This window comes from Arctopsyche grandis, chromosome 3 (assembly GCF_051622035.1).
Source record: "Arctopsyche grandis isolate Sample6627 chromosome 3, ASM5162203v2, whole genome shotgun sequence".
Classification (NCBI taxonomy): Eukaryota; Metazoa; Arthropoda; class Insecta; order Trichoptera; family Hydropsychidae; genus Arctopsyche; species Arctopsyche grandis.
This window is the reverse complement of record NC_135357.1, coordinates 20,318,123-20,331,014: the sequence shown is the minus strand read 5'-3', so window position 1 is coordinate 20,331,014 and position 12,892 is coordinate 20,318,123. Positions and strand designations below refer to the sequence as shown.

Here is a 12,892-nt window from a genome sequence, read left to right as displayed (position 1 = left end):
ATGAAAATAGAAATACATATACAAAAGGATAAAGTTTATATACCTACAAAACCCTTTGTATAATGGTTTGATTCGAACTTCAATACCAAATAATATTGATTTAACAATATATGTACAAATGGATGCATACACATTACTTTACTAGTATATCTTATATCTTGATATATAATTTCGAAAGAGACTTTGTATGTATGGAACTATGTAAGGTTTAATGTATGTATGTAACGTGTGGGTGGTAGAATCCATGACGTTAAATTTAATGAAAAAAACCAAATGAATATTCAAATAAATTTAAATAAAATAAAACTATTCAAATAGATTAAAAAAAATGTTTACTATTAGATTAACCATGTTTAAGCGGTTTATATTATAAATACCGAGAGAAGCCGGGTAAAACCACTAGTACACAATATTTATATACATATGTACATACATATGTAGTATGAACCCAGTAGATAAATTTAGAAGAGGTTTTAGGATATCAGAAATCCTGAACGTGCTCGCTAAATTGGCTGAAATTCTCATCTATGGCAATTCCAAAAATAAATTAATACTTTATTTTTAGGGGGTGAGTACGAGAGTGGGCTCTTCACCCTTGGCATCATTTCCATGCTAGAATCGACTGGAGATGAAGTAATTTATGTAATTAAAACGGAACGCGACGTTCGTAGACGTCCGTCGGAATTCCAAGTTAGTAAACGAGACGTAATTACAGAGTACACGGATCAGAAATTCCATAAGATTTCACCCAAATCTTCTTAATAAATTTTTGAAAATTAACGCGATTTCGTTTTTTCAAAATTAAACCATGCTGATTCGCAAAAATTAGATAATAAGACACACGTAAGAAATTCCTAAAAAAAATGTAAAATCAAACACGGAACTTCCTTTCTATGTTATGGTCGAAATTTCGTTAAACTTAATAGATAATTGAAATTTTATTCGTTTAAAAAAGAATAAGAAGAGTAGATAGGGGAAAAGATTGCTTTTCGGAAATCCACGCATAAAGCAACATAATCCTTTTCAACAGCTAATTTCGCTAAAGGATTAAGCCTAAACCCATCTCCCGAGAAAATGAAACACAAGAAGGAGAACTATTGTGGGTTTTCAAACATAAAATATACATATGTATTTATGTACATACAATATTACAAGACCTTAGATATCGTTGACATATTTGGTAAACATATGATAATTAATTATTTTGATAATTATCATATTTTGTAAACATATGTATGTACATATGATAATTTCTAAAAATAATTTAACTACATCCATAGTTGGTTTATATGTAATAGCTTCAATAGAAAAAAATCTTTACCCGATTAAGTGATCGATTGCCAAAAATAGTAAATGAACCACGCAGTCTCAATTAAGGAGAAAAATTCGGTCAGTAGAATTGTAGGTGTATTTGACAGGTCAAAAAAAAAATCGGCGACCCTTGAGCCAACCCTGTAGGTCGAGTCAGGACCATTCTGACAAAGCAAGGATCACACGCTGGGCTTCGTCTAATATACCCCAGCCTAATCTGCTCTCATAACGTCCAATTACATGCTCGGATAACTCTTTCGTTAATCACACCGGCACCTACATTCACCCTAGGCTAGCCGTTCTCTTATACCACTAGTTACTATTATCGTTCCCCTATAAAACATCAACAATGTACACAAGAGATATCTACACAACAACACACCGAAAATCAAGGCACGATTTTCGCAGAAAATGATTAGTTGGCCCTTTGTCCGGTAAATATTTAATTTTGACGTTTACATATGTAGTTCCGCGATTTTTCCGGCACGGTCCAAGAGCCCCTTTTTTCACCTTCTTTTGATATCAAAGAATTTTCCAAGTTAAAGCGAAATCGGGATCCTCTTCAAATCTGATCTGATGAAAAAAGAAGATCGGCTACATCAACGACATCAATCAATCACGGCGATCAAAGGGGCAAACAAGTATTTTCGCTGAGGCGTTTCATTACAGGAAATTGAAACGTCCCTTTTTAGACGAATTTTTTAGACGAAAAAAGTTAAATGTAATAATAATAAAAACTTACGCAAGAGCTATCTGCACTTAAAAGTGATATTTATTTACTACTTCCATGCGAAAAACGATGAGAAACGACCGGGCTTCAGCGACTTATCCGACACTTTATAACGATTACTCTTATCGACGTTCCATTCATCTATAATTAATTCTAACTATACATACATAGATACATATAGTATACATACATATATGTACATAAATACATATGTATGTATATTAAATAAAAATCAATTTAACATCTACATTCTACGACCAAATTGATAGAAAGCACCCCAGCACAAGAGAACATTTGTATCGATTTGACATTTGTTTTTCTATTCCATCCCTTTTAACATCTTAATGCGAAAAAGTTGTCCCTTTCAATCTGAGTGACCGATATATGCTGACCTTTCGCCGAATGCTTGTGTCCGCAAAACGTATTGAATTAAACATTGTGATTTGATATAGGGGCTTCCGATATAAATCCCAAAACACGAAATCACACATACATATACAACAAATGTTGTATATATAAGTACATATGTTCATATGTCTATCTGAGGGGGTGCGTACAAAGAGGATACGGTCGGGATATGAAAGAGAATGAAAACCACTGATCTACGCGATTGCACAAACCATCACGACCGATTGATTTCACTGAAAGGAAAACGAAGTAATCACGATATTCCAATAGAGACCAAAATAGTCTACCACATTCGATGTTTTTAGTAAAGATTGTAGTGCAAGGGAAAGAAGCTCTCGACATTTTAGCAAACTGAAGAAAACACCGATAAAACCAAAGCTTAACACATACTGTATGTGCATATACATATGTATGTATTTACAAAAATAGCGCCATCTTAATGTCATTTACCATATTTATAAAAAAATGAACAATAAAAAATAAGTTCAATACAATTTTATGAGTTTGTCAATTGCGTACATATTGTATAAATATTTGGATTTTTTTAAATTTTAAGCTGTCTCCTAGAAAACAGGTATCAACTAATAATCTGTAATAGAAAAATACATGGAAATTTTTAAACCAACCAAGGTCGACTCTGAAGTAAATCATGTAATAAAAACAACCTTTCGCATATTACAAGAAGCGTTAATAGGATCGTAAAAAGTTTTATATGAAGCATGTGCGGTTAAGGGGTCGATGGTTGAAAAAAAACTGCATGATGAGGGTAAACTGCGATACCTTTTCACTGATCCATCATGTCACGTCATGTTGTCACGATAATCCTCATTATTTAAGGGTCAAAATTGTGTGCGACAGTGAGACCACCTTATTCAAAATAAAAGCCGCGAAAGTAATTGCATGATAACTCTATTGCAATTTTACCAATTTTCAACCATATAAACCTCAAAATTCTAAAGAGGAAAATATAAAACACATCAAAATATACGTTAAATGTTGACAAAGTATTGATATTTATTGAAATATTATTTAATAAAATGTGTTATGACAATAACAAAAAAATCACGAACGAAACAAAAATAAAATACGAGAAAATCTTATTATTGGTCGCTTTTAAAAAACAATATCTCAGGGAAACGGAAAACGTACGTTTCAATTTTGTACCCATTTGTTGAATGATTTAAAACAATCAGTATGAATGAATATTTTATACCAAAAAAAAAATGAGTAACCGTTACATTAGAAAGAAAAACACATACTTATATCATAATAAAATGATAAATTTCATTTTAATTAATTACAAGTAAACGATTCCTTGACGTACACTCAAAAGGGAAATTTCCTGCAAAATCGAGTAAAATAAAAGCCCACGTAATTAATTAAGTAATTTGCCGTCAGTAAATACAGTAAGCTCATTGACGCAACTTCAAAGACTTTTTTACGATAACATTAAAAATACGAAACGATCGAAAATAAAAATAAATTTTAAATCACCGCAAACATCGAATTTTTCCCCACCAAGATTTACTTACACATGCGAATTAAAACAATATAAATAAATTTCCAAAACGTATATGCGTATGAGAAAAAAATCATGCCTTCATTAATTATTATTAACACGTAATGATGAAAACACACGATGCTTGTGAGCTGTTCAATGATTACGTCAGCACTTCTTCTAATTTCGGAAAATGCTATGATTTTCCCGGGACGTGAATGGATACCTAAGTGTGTCAAACCCGGCACCGTTTCCCTGAGGGCGTATCCAGTTTTATGGTTGCCAAGTCCGGTTATGAGGGATTTTTTTATCGCTTACCGGACCCTCGACGGACGCAACCTCGTAACAAAAGAGTAGAAATAAAAAAAGGAATAGTAGACAACGGACCCGAACATATTTCATCCGATGATAATAATAGTGCAATCGAAAAATGATGAAATGGCCTTTTCGCGCAATTATCTACACGCCCTACGAGCATCTACCTGCCACGACTGAGGACACTAAAACCCCATAAAAAGTTCAATAATTCATAAAAATTGAAATATATAACTGTGGTAAGACGTGTTGAAAAAATTCCTTTTCGTCAGATCATTCATCACTCTTTTATACGTATATTCAATTGAATGAAGATATTGTGCAAAATTCCAGCGTATGTAATTTTTGAATGCAGGGGACGGATACTATGCAACCAAAATTTAAAGAATATGTTTAACAGTGCTTTCGTGTGGTTTGTTTAGCGTATGTGGAGTATAATAGTTGTTCGTAGGTGCAAACGACTGTTTATTTTACCTTTGTGACGAAAAGTCGTCCCCCATTCGTGCTTATATCTCCTCCATATAATAGTTGTATTGTTGTAAATACCTTATCCTGCCTATCTACACATTGTCCACGGATTTTCCGCCGCCATAATTGAATAGAATTGCCTCAGCCGGGGGGGGGGGGCGCTCTCTACGTGCCATTATTATTCCATACTTGTGAAATTGAATGGCATCTAGGTGGATGAGTGAGTCGACCCTGATGAAACATTGAGCATTTTAGGAGAAATGTCGAAATTGTTGGCTCTTTTAATATCATTTTTTTCTGATTGTGTTTGTTATTTGGTTACAAATTACTCTTTATTTTGGCGCGATGGAATTATTTACAAATGACGAAATAACTTATTTTCTATCCTATGCTATTAAACGAGATAATCTTGTATACATGTATATATGTATGTATGTATGTATGTACATATGTATATATGTACATACATAGTACATATAAACATTTGCCAAATTTTTCTCGAACATGAGACTAACGATTTTGTCGAAACTTTTCATTAAACTTATGTACCTACATACATATGTATGTCTAAAATTTCCCACATAAAAGAAAACTCATTTAAGGAATTAAGTTATATTTATAACTGGTGACATTTTAAGCTAAAAATGTGCAGCTGAATGCAAGTCATGTGCCTTACTGGCGTGTATGCAAGCAGAGTGCAGGATGCACAAAATAACGATGTACATTGTATGTACCTTTATATTCGCAATCACCGTCATAAGACTTTGTGCTAAATTTTATATATGTTTGTTGCAAATAAATCATCCACCTTTTTATTTAAAAAAAATATTAAAGTATGTGATCCTAATGTACTCGTATTAGGTCGTCCCGGAATTAATGTCGTTTTTCATAGTAAAATTCAAACTAAATTTTTTTAATTATTTATAATTCATCAAGATATATGTATATCATCAAGAGTCAACATTGGATTTGCGATAATTCATCAAGAGTCAAAATTGGATTTGCTTCCATATCCGCCTTTAGAGATGCTTAATCCGTCCACTTCGAGGCTCGTCATCCAAGCTGAGATTGCCCGATTGAAATTTGTTAAACCAACGTTGGTACTTCCTTACATCCAGTATATCGCCGTATATGTCGCAAATGAATTTTGAAGCCTCTACGGCACTTTTTTTCGCGTGAAACTACAATAACATACTGCTCCTTAAATGAGCTTCTGATGGACACGTCTCTATAATTTTTTGTGGATGGGGTACAAAAGATTTTTTTTCTGTTAAAAAGGAACGCAACGAATCCAGAAGAAGAAAAAAAACACAAGACACGTCAATACTTGTCAACGAACCGAAAGAGATCGAGTCAAAATTGCATATTACAAAAACGACATTAATTTCGGGAATACCTAATACTATGAAAACAATATACCTATGCATTACATAGGTACGTTAATAATAACATAACAGTAAATTCAAAATTGCACTGAAATTTTAAATATGTATAATATGAGGATTGACATATTTCAACTCGCCAAAAGTAAAAGTTGTCAAGAAAAATATTATAATGTCACATAAAATATTTAAACATTATATATGTGAATTATTATTTAATTTGATAACATTCGAAAGAAAGACACCGTATGAGAGACATGCATATACATATGTATAAATGTTTTCTAAATATTTGCAACGTATCTAATTGTAGAAAACCGTTTTCAAAATACAATTAAACGTCACAATGCGGTTTAACGCGGTATTTTTGACGCATTTGCCGTTTCCTGTTCTCTAAGCGCATAAACACTCAAAACAGAAAATGAGGCTTGGTATCGCGCGTCTAGTACTGGGTAAAGATAACACACAATAACGAGTGAATATTAATTGGATAATAGCGGAGGGTGGCTGACACAATTCTCTCATCAGACCTTTATACACGTTCACTTTCAAATTAAGTCTATTCTCATATATTATGCATATGTATGTAGGTATATCATACATACATATATTGCCGACGACCGTCTTGGAATAACAAACGAATTGTTCTCGCGTTTTACCGAAATAAATTCTCACACCACAACCAAACCCTCGTACGAATTTTCTTTACAAATTTACTATCTGCAGTTGCTATAGTTACTATTATATATTATTTTTTTCAATATATCCTTTTTATTTCATGTCATTGGTATCTATGGAAAAAATAAATTGAATATTTTCAACAAAACTCCAAATGGTTTTTACATGGTTTGATTTTACTTGACGACGTCATAGATGGGCGAGGATTTTACAATCAATTTTTAACCCACTTACAGCAAGCCAAATTGAAATTGTCCAAACAATTATTTACGATTCTATCAAAATTTGAGTCGACTCCTTTCCAAAAAATTACTTTACGAAATTTCAGCAAAATTGATAGAAGTTAATTTGGAAAATGGTACCTTAATTCCATATTTATTAACGTGTGAATATGTCGTGTTTTCCAATAATCGAGAGCAAATAATATATGTATAATATCTGATATTTTAAAAATATAATGTAAATGCAAATAAATGAAAATCATTTGGATAGAAACGAATTAATTCCATTAGAAGTACGCTCATGTGTAAATTACTTTACTATGTAAGAAGTAGCATCTAAAATCAATCAGAAATTATCTTCAATGTATATTATATATATATATATATATATATATATATATATATATATATATATATATATATATATGTATATATATATATATATATATATATATATATATATATATATATATATATATGTATATACATTTTACCTTTCATACTTCCGAATTTATATAAATACATACTTTGGCTACCAACCAAGATCAAATTATGAGATTTTTCAAACGACGCGACCCTTCACATCCTCGAAAAATTGCGTTATATTGAATAATACAGTTCGTACGACACGCGTTTGAAATTTATTTCTTGTTTTATATTCACGAAATTCGGCAAACGGAAAAATGTAAGAGAGAGAGAGAGACATGAAAGTGTTCCGTAGGTCGTTAGCTCCTGTTGAAATTTTCAAGTGGCACTCTCATTGTCCTGCATAGTTAGTGAACGTTCTCTTTTATTTTACTCGCGTTCCTGTCCGACGTTCCACTTCAATGAAAATAAACCCATAGTATATAGACATATACTGGGTATATGTGTACATACATAGGTTTACAAACACTGTGACAAAATTATAGACCTAATTAAAAATCTAATTTCGTATCTAAAATCGATCGATACAACGTACAATCATACATACATATGTACATACATAGTGGCAATAATTTAATATTAAATGCACATGTATGTACATGTCAAAGGCATACATTTAAGGATACCTATCCGCAATAATATTTTTTGATTACTGCAATACCGAACTTTCACATGTGGCACCATGTTCAATATCGTAAATAGTATTAAATAAAAATAAAAATAATAGATGGCGATAAGTTATAATGGTCGCAGACGCTCCGTGTGGGTTTTCTTCTGCATGGGGATGCGCTGAACGTGCGCCTACATTTATGCGATACACTTGGAAATGCTGAAATAATGTTGTTTTCGAGATAAATTGTAGCAAAAAGAATACTATGTACATACTTGAACAAAAAAAAACCATAATACATGGATTCAAGTATAAAAATACCATGAAATTAAGACCAGTCGTCGATAATGCCTCTTTTGTGTCGAAAGTCTTATATTATGAATTGAAAAAATGTGATTACAATAGGAGACCGTCTAGTAGTGAGAGCGGTTTGTTTTTCGTACACAAATCTATTCAGAAAATTCGACACCATTTGGTACATTCTCTGGTCAGTTCTGGCCTTCAATCTAGCATTGATCAAACAAAACGTTGGAACGCGCGATAGAGAGTTGGCATTCCATTTTTCATCAGAGATTCACTGTGATTTCCTGGACAACGTAAACGGACCGAGCAAAAGTCCCTTGGCAGGACAAGGCGACCGAACAAAGGACGAACATCACCCGGAAAGATTTATATATTCATCTCCCACTTACAAGATAAAGGAACTAACCAGGACAAATGTCACCCAGAAGGCTTTGTCTGTCTGGCACACATAAAAAATGGCGGCTGAGTTTGCATAACTGAGATAAAATAAACACGAATACTGCACAGTGCTACCAATGTCCCTTGAATACCTTTCAACACTTCTCAAACAAACGTGATGAAATAAAAACAACAAAAAAAAAATTTGCTAGCAAAATTAATTAAAATATTTTGATTTTTCTTTCACATAGTTCTGAAAACTGTTTTCAATTTTATTTTCTACAAAAATTTAAAACCGCAGTTGTCATACATATCACTAACTATGTATGTTTTATTGAAAATAGGTATCGTTAGTAGTCAACAGTCTACGTCCTATTAATACATTCATACATATACATATGTATGTAATTCGAGATGAGAAAAACAAGCATATGATAATTGATATTATTCGCCGTACGTACGAAAACGAATACATGTACAAAATTGGAAAAGCGACAACAGTGAGTTCAAAACAAATTTAATAATCAAATTGATAAAAATGTATTGCATAATTTGAGAAACACGAGAAACGCCATCGGAACAAACGGATTTTCTTCTGCGTAGTTTTATTTAAAAGCACTTCGCACAAAAGAAAGGCTCGTATGTAAATTATTTCCACGGGAGTAGGGCCTATGGCGTTTACGGTTTTTCCGCATTTTACTCACCTATTTTCAACGCTGTTCTGTTCAGATGTTTTTTATTCGCCTTCACAATCCTGAAAAAATTAAAACTTAAATTATTATTGCACGATTTATACACCCATACATGATACAGATAATCTCGGCTTAAATATTTAAATATAACATAAAAAGTATTTACATACTTTGTATTTACATACAGATTTGAAAATGTATTAATAATGTAAAATAAAATAAAAACACGATTCAGTGTTTACAATGTACATAGGGACATACATATGTATGTTCATTCATAAAATTATGAAAAATTTACTTTCATCATATGATAAATTTCTGTTAAAATTTCAAATAAAAAATGGCACGCTGTTCATTCTGCGATTTATTTCATATTTTGGCTTTTATTTTTCGAAATTTCAGAAAGAGCATCCGTTCCTTTTTGAATACAAAAATAATTTGCGCACCTCACCTCTGCGGTGGTAAGGTTCTGTTATGACCGTGGCGCGGTAAACTCACCGGCCTAATTGAAAAATAAGTATGATTAATGAAACGACGGGGTCATTCAGTATTTTTATTCCATTTCATTACATTATTTATTCCTCGTGAGGTTTCAGGAACAAGATATGTGGTTTTATTTTTCAGCTGTTCGACACACAAAAACAATTCGTAACCTTTCTATCTTTGGATATACATATGTACATACATATTTACATATATGTATGTATACGTACATGAATACATACTCGTACACGAAAAAAGCTATAGGCCTATACGCTATTTATGATTTATGTCAGTTTGACTACATACCAACAGTATGGCTCGGTGGTTGCGTTTGTGTTTAGCACCGAGATGTTACCAGGTTCGATCCTGTGCTAATCTCTAGTACTGCTAGTCAGACTTGGATATTTGTGACTCCAAGTCGATCGTTTCCTATCAGAGTTTGCCAGTTTATCTGATTTCATTGGTGAAACGGTTCCTCGATCAAATTGGCAAAAACCATCGTACCCGCTATGTCACAAATATCTGAATTTGATTTATGTATAATATTTAATAATATTATATACAAAACTAAAAGGAGGTTTGTATTTAAAAAAGTATTTTTTACCACGGTTTTTATGTTAAAATTTTTAATTTACTAGTTATATAACCGGAGTAGAACTTTTAAATCAGCTGATATCTAAAAATCAAACTATCACTGTTTGATCTGTGTACATATATTAAGCCTGTATTGGTTAGAAAGTTTGTTTTGTAGGAAGAAACAACTGAAATTTGAGGTTATGGGTCAGATGGGGTCCAGCTTTTTGTGTTAGTGGAAACCTTATTGTAAATGATATCAATAATTAGATACAACATAACTTCTTATTGAATACTTATCTCGCAGATAACACTCAGTGAAGAGATGTAATTCTAGCTGTGAAAAATCAGATCTGACACATTTGGCCGTAAACCGGCTATATGCCATTACACGAAACTATACGCCAAATTTGAAATTTATATATATGTACATATGAGAGTTAAAACTACAAATATTTATATATTAGAGATAACGACAACCTATAAAGCAAATTTTATAAAATATAGAGTGAAAAAAGTAATAGTTATAGGCGTTTAAATAATTAAAATTTGACAGCGAGATGGCAGAGCGAAAAGTAATGAAACTACCGATGTGAATAATGAATGTGACAGATAAACGGCACCGTGTAATACGATGCAGTATTTTCAAACGTGTCTAATACGATATTTTTTCACCATCATAATGGCGGACGATACATTAACGTATATTGATGACCAAAATGAGCAATATGGCAAAGTATGAAAACGATCGGATAAGAGATAAGGAATATAAAAAATGACCGCTTACACGAAAACCATGTGAAACGTAAAAGAGGTTATTAAAAATAATAGACACTCATAACAAATATATCTCACGTAAAACATCGATGGTTCAACTTTAGTTAAATGTATTCAACATTAGATAAATTATTCCAAAATTCAATAAATACATATATTGCATATGAGATAAAATATTATCACTGGAATTTATTTATTAACACTTAAAAATCACTAAATCACACAAAGTCGTCAGAATTCTTTAGGACCACGCTTGTATTCATTTTACTAAAATTATTATTTGTGATATCTACTTATACCGTGCTTGTTACTTTATCTATGTACGTAGTAACAATAGATGAAGTTTGTGATCAATAAAAATGTGTGTTTTAGCATGTGTCAGTGTATTTTGGATAGTTTTTGAACACCATTAGTCCTATCAAATTGAAAATTAGTACCAGTTACAAAAATACTAATCGGTACTATGAAAATTAAATTTCAATATTAATTTCGAAAATTTTCTCCTAAACCACTCAACGGAACAGACTGAATTTATTTTACATGTGATATATGTATACAAATGATAAAATTCATACAGTAATATTTTTAAATATTTTTTTATTTGTAACAAAAGTGATTTTTTATTTATATTTTTCCTAATAAAATTAGGTTTTATAATTAAAGATTTTATGTTAAGTTGTACCAAATGAATAGTTAAAAGTATTCGAAATAAAGCTAAGATGTACTAAGGTGTACTACGTGAATAGTATCTAATTTCAAGTGTAAATTAGCCGAATTAAAGTTCAGTGTACTCTCAGTGAATGTGTAATCTCAGTAAAATCTCTGTCGTAGTAAAACACCTAAACAAAATCGGAAAATTTTCATCTCAATTAGTCAAAAAACGGAGAAACATTAAGTGGATGTAAAAATTAATATTTTCGAGAAATATTAAATCTGAAAAGCATACCTTGTATGTACGAATGTAATACAGAAATTGACACCGCTGCATATCGCAAACCTTATGTTGGAATTTTCAATATGACAAACTCGCCGATTGCGCTCCACTCCACCGCCTGCACAAAAGTCCCATACTATCCCGTAGGAATTTCATAGGGGTCAGAAAAATCTTACAGACTTCGGTTTCCGGTCATAAGACGCCGCAAGGATGGCTAGAGTGGAGATGAAAATCCGATTCAGCGGATGGTTTTATTCTACGGAACACCTAAGTCTGCAAGGGCTGGGGAGGGCTTAAGCGACGTTTTGCCTTCGCATCGTCAATTACAATCGTAAAACGAGGATAGCCGGAAACAGTCGTAAAAGAGAATAATTCAAATCGTCGTAAATTAGAGAGCGTCCGTGGTGTCGTTATTATTTAATCGCGGTTTGACACTTGAAAGTGTCCTTGTGCTTATTCGAATTGCGCACCGTGCCAAAATATAATTGTATTAAAAATTAATCAAATGGCCCCGTCATCATTTTTTCGCATAAAAATTTTCAAATTTCCATTCGAGATAACAAATTAAATATTTTGAAGATTTTCAAATGCGTCGTGATTAGCCACATCAAACACACAGAGAAATCGATACAGTGTTCGCTGAGTGCTCGTTTTATATTTCAGACATCAATTGAGATATTTAATTATCCTGGGAAATCAATGGAA

At 32.2% G+C, this 12,892-nt stretch overlaps 1 protein-coding gene across 3 annotated transcripts in view; it reads right to left on the bottom strand.

Moving 5' to 3' along the window:
* Positions 1-12,892, bottom strand: part of Sema1a (semaphorin 1a) — a 306,626-nt gene that overhangs the window by 262,317 nt on the left and 31,417 nt on the right. For all 3 annotated transcript variants that reach the window (XM_077428190.1, XM_077428188.1, XM_077428189.1), the window contains one exon: positions 9,433-9,482. The gene's annotated coding sequence lies outside the window, so the exon portion shown is untranslated. The remainder of the gene's footprint in view (positions 1-9,432; positions 9,483-12,892) is intronic.